Source organism: Erithacus rubecula, assembly GCF_903797595.1.
Source record: "Erithacus rubecula genome assembly, chromosome: 6".
Lineage (NCBI taxonomy): Eukaryota > Metazoa > Chordata > Aves > Passeriformes > Muscicapidae > Erithacus > Erithacus rubecula.
The window spans coordinates 28,849,774-28,858,210 of record NC_136688.1 but is presented as its reverse complement, the minus strand read 5'-3'; the positions used below and the strand labels follow the sequence as shown (position 1 = coordinate 28,858,210).

The 8,437-nt window shown below is 44.9% G+C and overlaps 1 protein-coding gene across 2 annotated transcripts in view; it reads left to right on the top strand.

The window, feature by feature from the left end:
* The first annotated feature begins 677 nt into the window (after window positions 1–677).
* Window positions 678–8,437, top strand: part of TMEM229B (transmembrane protein 229B) — a 30,905-nt gene continuing 23,145 nt past the window's right edge. The window contains exon 1 of one of the 2 annotated variants that reach the window (XM_079309699.1): window positions 678–830. The gene's annotated coding sequence lies outside the window, so the exon portion shown is untranslated. The remainder of the gene's footprint in view (window positions 831–8,437) is intronic. The other variant, XM_079309700.1, reaches the window with a different exon arrangement.

The window sequence follows — 8,437 nt, the reverse complement described above, 5'->3', positions numbered from 1 at the left end:
TCAAAGAAAGGCATTTTTTTTCCCGTGTTCTTGTGCTGCCAAAGAGTTAACGTAGCCAGAGAAAGGATTTTAATTTTTTTTTTTACTGTCTATGCTTCAAATTTAGTTTTTTTACTATTCTTCCTCGGGCAGTTTTCTGAATCTGAAGAGATCATTCTGGGTGGAAAACCACATTTTTCAGAGATTACATTTTCCTATTTTGATACTGAAGCTGCAGACAAATACTTCCTTTGATAGCTATGTTTGATTTCCTGCACTGCAGGGATGTCCTGTCAGCGTTCAGATCCAACAACAGGCTCATGAGGGTTGCATCCCTCAGCTGATGGGGTGTGTGTGTGTTTATTTGTTTTTGTTACGGACTTCTTTGGAAGAGTAAATGTGAAGAACCCGTACTGCAGGCTCAGCAGCCAAGGCGCACTGTGCCACATGGCGGTCCCGGCCGGAGCCAACACTCCAGGGGTTTGGGTAGGGCAGGGTGTTCCCGACGCTCACCTGAGCACACACCGGCCCGCACCGGCGGGCTCCGGCTCTCGGGGGAGGCAGGTGCCTGCCCTGGGCTCCCCGCCGCCTTCAGGCTCCGTGCCCCGCGGTGGCCCCGGCAGGGCTGGCCGGGCCGGGGGAAGCGGCGGCAGGCGGGCGGCAGGACGCGGGGCCGGCGCCGCGGGGCGGGGGAGGCAGTGCGAGGCAGTGCGGAAAGAGTTAAGGGAAGGTGGCGGGGCAGGCTGGCTGTCGGGAGCGAGCATGTGCAGATTGAAACCGCATCCATACTACGGGCGAGTGTCACAGGCACACTTCACCTCCCGCCGGCCGCGGGGCACCCATGGACACCGGTGAGGACGCGAGCCGCGGCCGGGCGGGGGGGCCGAGCGGCGGCGCCGGGAGCCGCCCGCGGCCGCTGCCCTCACGGCCGCCGCGCCGGGGGTGCGCGCGGCCCGCGGGGCCTCCCCGCAGCCGAGCGGCGCGGGGGATGCGCTGCCCGGGGCGGAGGGCGGGGAGGGCGCCCTCGGTTTCGCTTTCTGGCGGCGGGAGGGCCGTGCCACCCCGCCGGGCGGCTGCCGGCCGGAGCGAGACAAAGGCGGGCGGCCGAGCGAGCGGCGGCTTCCCCGGCAGCGGCGGGCCCCGCGGGGACACCGGCGGCGGTGTGTCGCCCCCTCCCGGGGAGCCCCGCCGGCCGGGCCCCGCCGCCCCCGCCGCTCCTGCCTGTCCAGGGCGCTCTGCTCGCCAGTCCCGACCCCGGCTGCCAAGTTCCGGGGCTCTGGGAAAGCGGGGTGGAAGGGTTATTGAAATCGGAGCTGCTTTTCACTGGACAGTGCACCCCCCCTCCCCCTCGCCTTTTTTTTTTTTTTTTTTTTTCCACAAAAGGAGAGAAATATCTCGAAACATCTTTTTCTATTGATTTCTGTAAAACTTTATTCCAGGCAAGGGGAAATAACTGAATGAGTCCAGCCTTTGCAGAGTAGGACTGGGAGGTGGGGGCTGGCTCTGGTCCGTTCAGTGACTTTTCTGCAACCTTGTGAATTTCTCTTGTCTATAAAGCCAGAGGTCAGGGATACAAATACTATAGTCAGCTGAAAAATGAGAGTTTTTTCATTTCTGTTTTTTAAAAAAATTAAATTAGTCCCAAGATATTTGCTCTTGTTCCATTTTTGGTATGGAAAAATATTCAGAATAGCTGAATTTTTGCAAAATGGAAAATCTGATTCTTTCTATCCCCCATTCAGTCATTTAGTCTAGGGTTTTGCAAATTGTTTGTAGGATGCTTAGGAGGCTGTTTGTAGGATGCTGGGGAGGCTGCCCTGTCCTGTTCATCTTAAGATGGACTGTTACACTGGGACTTCCTAGAGATCATTTCACATTGCTGGTCCAAAATCACTGGGGATGTACAAACTTGTTAAGCCTCATAATTATACAGCAGGTGCAGTAAAACTCTGTTACGTGAAATACTTTGTATTGTTCTCTGGCATTGTTTATTTGACAGGTTTTTCCTGTTTTCTCTTACTCCTGAGGAAAAAGAACAGTCCCTGCAGGAGCTTATTTTTTTCACAGGAAAGCTGGTAACATCTCTGTGACTGCCAGAGATGTGTGCATTGGGGATTTGCAAGAAGAACACATTGCCCAGTGAGCTCCATTCTGTGGTTTCCAGGAGCACAAATGCATTAATGTATATACAATATCAGTTAGAGATAGGGCTAGCTACTGTTTGGTGGTAAATAGGAGATCATGAAAATAAAAATTACTATATGTTATTAGGAAACAGAAAATAAAGACTTACTGACATGGAGTCCATAATGCCTATAGGCATTTTCACCAGCACTGAGGAAAACTGTGTAGGAAATCTGTGGACACTCTTGTGTCCAAGACACATCCTGAAGGTCCTTCTTGAACCCTTGTCCCAGTGAGAAGGTATGACTTCATCCATGGAGAAATGTCAGTTTTCCTGCGTTAGGTGACAGCAGCTTGCTACTGTGGATAAATTAAAATTTTTCACTTAATTTGAAAGTATGTATCTTCTCCCTGAGGAATACATGCTCTCTTTGTATATATCTGAGAATTTCATACTTCTCTGTTGAGGCTGCCACTGAAGAACATGGACATGAAGAACAAACACTCCCTGTTTGTAGAAGGGGAAACTGAGGTACAGAAAAATGGCATTTCACAGGTCAAATTGAAACACAAGTCTTGACTCCAAATCGTTTGGTTTAACTAGTAGCTATAGCAGCTTCCTAAACAAAGCTCAGCAAAAGTGCTAGAAACAGCTGATTCAATGTGAAACATTCTGAGGTGCTCTGGTCACAGGAATATTGAAAAAGCCTGTATTATAGTCTGGTGGGAAGGAAATGGAGGGACAGGCAGAAGTTGAGGTTGTACTGCTTGTAACTGTGTAACTTCTTGTTGAGGGTCTGGCAGCATGTCCATAGCCTTGGTCAGTATTGCTGTTCCCACTCTACTGGAGGCTGATGGTGGAGGCAGAAAACAAGCAGCTTCCTTGGAGAGTTCAAACCTTGGAATTCTTATGGCAAGGTTCCATGGCAGAACCCACAGAAGTGGTAAGGGGGGGGTCTAAAACAAGAGGTACAGATAGCACAGATGTGTGGGTTGAGGATAACCTAGACCTCTGCATCCATATGGAAATGGTACCTGGTAGTGGGGACTCTGCAGTTTTGCTGTCAATGTCGTAACATGATGTGGTGCCAAACAGTGAAAGGCAAATTTAACCTTGAAGGGAGATGCAGGTTTCTGGCTTAAGAGTGTAATGCAGGAAGAGGTTTTTGGATAAGGCGATGAACTCGACAGCATGTGGAGTCTTCTAAGGTATCTTTTTACAATCTATACTTTATTCAGCATCTTGGAAATGTTCTAGGGAGTGAAGATGTAGGGATCCCTTTGGCCTTGTATTTTGTGGATCTACTTATTCCCACACATCAAGAAATGGGGAGAGAAGTTTTTTTCCAGCATTGTAAATGTGCTTTTAATAGCTGTCTGCTTGATTAAGACAATAACTGTCCTTGTATCAGGTGTTTCAGGGCTGCTGGCACACACTGCATTGTGTCCAGGAGGAGAGTTTCTTCTCATGGCATAATTAGTCAGATGAATTTAATTTCTGCTTCCCTCCAAAGCACTGGAGATGAACTGCAGTTGGGGACTGAGCATGCCAGGAAGAAGAAGGTCTGGAGGGAGTATGAGGGGGAGGAGAGGAGACTCTGCAGTCTTCTAGAATGGTGGGGGGGGGGGGGAACCCCCAACTTTTTGCTGTCATCACATGCTTTGATGGTAAATCTCGTTTGTATCCTCAGAATTGTACTTATCACAGAGTCTGGGGCCAAGTTTTGTAGGTTTCTCTTTTTTCTGCAGCATGGGATTGGTACATCCCATGCTAAGCATCATCTCTGTGAGTCTCTTTTGAAGAGTCCTTTGCAAGTTTGGGGACCTTGCTGACTGTGGTGTGCTTTCTTGTACTCCTTGTTCATGGTATGCACGTCTACTTTCCTTAGACTAAAGAACTTCTGTCCAAGTTGTTGAGCTGTGTTGCAAGAAACAGCATGAAATTTTAATAAAATGATCTGCAGGAGATTTGACTAGGTTTTAGGCAAAAAAGTCCTTTCTGTTAAGCTGTCTGACAATAGAAAGAAGTTTTTTCTTACAGAAGATGATGGGAAAGCATCCTGAAAAAGCTTTTACAAAGGTAAAAATATATTGAGGAGGCTTAAAGAATGGTAGTGTAGAGGAGACCTTGTTCTGATGGTGAAATCATAGAAGTAATGGGAAATTTTACTGTTGCAAATTGTACCTTAGGATTCTGGATTGCCTTCAACAAATGCTGTGTTTATGAAAACGAAATTAAGTTGTGTTGTTTTCTTTATTTTTTCAGTCTCAGCCTCAGTGGTAAGGGAGAGGTAACAACATGGCTAATTAAAGGGAAACAGTGCTTCATTTCGTAGGGCTAATTATTCTCTAGAAAATGGGTCAATTACTTAAAGAAATTGTTTGCCAGCCTGAGGTAGGAAAAGCTTTTATTTCCACTCCTCAGCATCCTTTTGTGGGAAGCACTTCCTACCTCCATAGCAGTGCAATAGCTAGTTGTTAAGCTTTCAGATGCCAGAGCCATGTCCTTCAGCTGGGAAAATGGCACCTGTGCAAACTTACATGTGGTCACTTCTGTCCTGTGTATTCCTGTGTAGCTGCAGATGAGGCAGTATCCAGTGGTGTTCCTGGTTTGTTTCTGGAGTGAAAGAAAGGAAGTTGAACAATACAAGTGGGAGTTCTGTTTCAAAACAAAATTTGCTTGATATGAAAGGTGAAGAAGTATGGTCTATTTCCTTCTTTTGAAAGAAGTTTGATCATCTAGTTAGCTAATGTTTTCCAACAAAGAAGATATTACCTGCTTGTGGCTTGCTTGGTACAAGTTTGTAAACAATCCCTTCCCAGATCTTCTTCCTGTATGTGCTTTAGTATTCTGTGGTGGCTTTATCACTGACTGTGCTGCTTGCTTTAGCTCTGCAGGCTCAGTACAGACTGGGTGAGGGAGCAGAGAGCTGGTTAGTCATGTACGTCAGAAACGAACTGGTCTGCTTTTCACGTTTCTGTCATGATATGTGAGGCAGGAGTATCCAGATGGTTGCTGAGTTCCTCAGTAAGGTGGCTGTGCTGGTGACTACAAAACGTCTTGAAAGAAAGCCAGACTGGGCAAAGGCTTTGGCTCTGCAGGAGCAGATTACCAACATCTGTGCCAATTCAGAACAACGCTCTCTTTCTGGTTAGTCAGAGCACCACATTCCTGGTTGTAAATGATATACCCAATAATGTCTACTGTGAGCCAGAGCTTATGCACCTTGCAATCCAGCTAAAATGAGTGTAAAAGGCTCTGCCAGGTGCATGCTGCTCATTAACATGTCCTCAGAGGCGAAATAAAAGCTAGACTGCTGTAGAGATTTGTTCATCTGTATATCTGAATGAGCATACCTATCAGTTACTAGGTCAGAGGTGTCTAATCATTGTATAAAAGAGGGAAGTGTTTTATGTTACCCTTTCTTTTGTTCTGGATTTTTGTTGGTGTCAGTGCACAAGGGTTCGCCACAACCTTATTTCAAAACTCCCCCGCCCTCACATGCTTCTGTCAAAGCTGGATTAAATGGCTAAGGGAATCTTCCCTACCACAAATGCTGTCTTGCTTTCATTGCATAAGGTCCAAGCATTAGTAGTCACTAGGTGAGTGTTGATAGCATAGTGTGGTGAAGCTGCTGTTTGACTTCTTCCTTGCTGGATCTTTGTTCTCAAGTTTGCCATTTATTGGATGTAGCCTATATGAAGAACTTCTGTGGAGCACTTCTCTGTCATGTTTTCATGATTCTGCTGTGAGCATGATGAAGTACTTCTGAAGGGGGGAGCTCTCTCTTTAGTATGGGTAGCTCTAGCATAGTGCTGTGTGTACTGCCAAGTGCCTTCTGGGGATGGGGAGTCTGGTTTGTTTTTATTTCTTTCATCCAGAATACATGCACAGATGATGGTCCAATTCATTTGGCTCCAGCAGTCTAATCTGGACTGAGAAATCTTGGCTGGGGCTGTGTCTATGCAGAGCTCTAGGTAGTCATTCCTCTCTGCTTACAGCAGAATGTTCCTGATGATAGTGGTATATTTGGCTGTTTTCTCTCCTGCTAGCTGACCTAGCAAGGCTGGACTTGCTTAACCCATGGAACACTTGGAGCCACATATTTTCTTTGTATTTTGTGTCAGCCGAGGCTTATGGTAAGGATGCTTCTGGTAAGTTCTAGAAGAAGAGTTATTTATTTTTGTAATTTCTGGCGTTTTTAAGGTGTGTAAAGTTTCCCCTAGTGGTATGGTAGATATCATGTGATTTGGTTTATTTTAATCCAGCAGTTCTTTCTGAGGCACACCTGACAATTAAGCTTTTAAGTGGAAGAGGACTAGGACAGGAGCTTCAGGATGTAGGGCACAGTTTATAAAAATGCTTGAATGTCTTACTAGGGAGAGAAGAGCTGCTGTGAAGGTAACGTAATAATTCCTTAGCAATATGGAGCTTGGCTGCTATTTCTTTCAGTTTTCCTTTGCTGCTTAATACTTTACCATGGAGATACTTTCCAAACCATCAGCCTCAGTCATTTGAGCTGACAGAGGTTAGCATGGTATTAGGAGTGCCCTGGGCAGCTAAGCTGTTTCCTGTGCAGTGGAGTACTAAGGTGCACATAGAAAGAAGACAATTCATTGTTATATTATGTTGTCTTATTAAATGATGGATGTACAAAAGGTCAGCTTCTAGAATCCAGGTCCTTCTCTTAGGTAGTTACTCCATGTTGGGGTATGCTGCCTTGTGTGTGGGGCAGTGTGAGTAGGTTTTTTGTTTTATTTTTTATTTGCCCAGCTACATATTAGACATGGAAAATGGGAAAGTGTCCCATTCTGATGCGAGAAATGTAGTTTCCTTGGTTGGAGAAACAAGGACTGGACAATGATATGACAATGATGAACATTTGCTATTCTTAAGGACCATGGCTTAGCAACGTTTGGAGTACTAAAAAGCTGTAAGTGCTAACACCAGCACTTCCACTGCATCTTTCATTTGAGAATCTCTCTGTTCTTAATGAATTTTCAGTGTGTCTCTGTAAGGCTGGTATTATTAGTGTCATTTTGCAGACAAGTAGATAAAGCAAAATGCTTGTATAAGCACATTCAGCAAGCCAGGAAAAGCAGGAATAAAATTCAGGAATACTAATGTTTCAACCTGGTTTTGAACTACTGTCTTGTACTTTTTTTTTCCAGAAAAGACAGACGTGAATTTTGGTAGCTTTCCTGCCCCCATCCCCCTCTTCTTTTTTCCCCACTGGGTTAGGCTGCATAAAAGCAGACATTATTATGCAACATATCTAAGTGTGCATGTGATACTTGAAAAAATGGTAATCAGATAAGTTGCCAGGCAACAGTACCCTGCCTTCAATTACCAAAAAGCCAGTGAGTGTGCTTTCATGATATAACATGGGTTCTGTACTTCTTCGTAAAGAAAGTGTGGGTGGAGTTTTGTAAGAGTTGCTCCTTTTAAACTCATCTCCTGCTTTATCTGCAGGAGGTCAGATTTGACCCCAGTTTTAGAGAAAAGTATTCACCAAAGCTGAAATCACCAACAGCAAAGTTAGATGAGCTCTCAAAGATAATGAACTGTATGTGAGCTTGTATGAGTAAATAACTATTCCTTGCAATGACTCTGTGAGTGTCTGATGGTACAACAGCTTGCAACAAGTAGGTCAGAGCTCATCCTTGAAATGAAATGAAAATTAAGAAAATGGGTGAGAAATTTGTATTAAAAGATAGATGGCAGGAATACTTGGCAAGCTGTGAGAAGTATTAAAACACTCACAATGGCCCATTGGCCCAAAAATACTGAGAGCCATGGTAATTCATGAAAATATGAATGTAAATCCAGCGGTTCATTTTTATTGCCTTAGCAGGAGCAGAATGGAAGGAATATAAGCAGGGATGAGTGTACACAGAGGAAAAAGTGATAGTCTAATAATGGAAGAGAGCACGAGGAAATTCAGTTGTGTGTTTGTTTGAGACCTGAGTTTAATTTGTTTCTCAAAGATATTGCAAGATAACAGCAGAAAATAAAGACTCTTGGAAGTTATTTAAATGCATTTTTGGCTTTGTCAATAAATAGCCACAGAAGCATTTGCAGAGACTGTAGCTGTGTGAGGATGCAGGCATCTGCCCAAGTCTCTTTAGCTGTTGGGTGGTAGCATGGCTTTTAGAAGAAATCTGAAACTCCAGAAGTCTAATGTGCTTCTCAGGGCTTTGACAGAAATTTTTAGTAATGATAGGGGACCCTATCATTAGGGAACCTAGATATATCTGGGAAGGGATGCACATAACCTTGAAGTCACTTATTTTCCTCAGGTAACTGCAAGTCATTTCTTTACAGAGTTGGTTT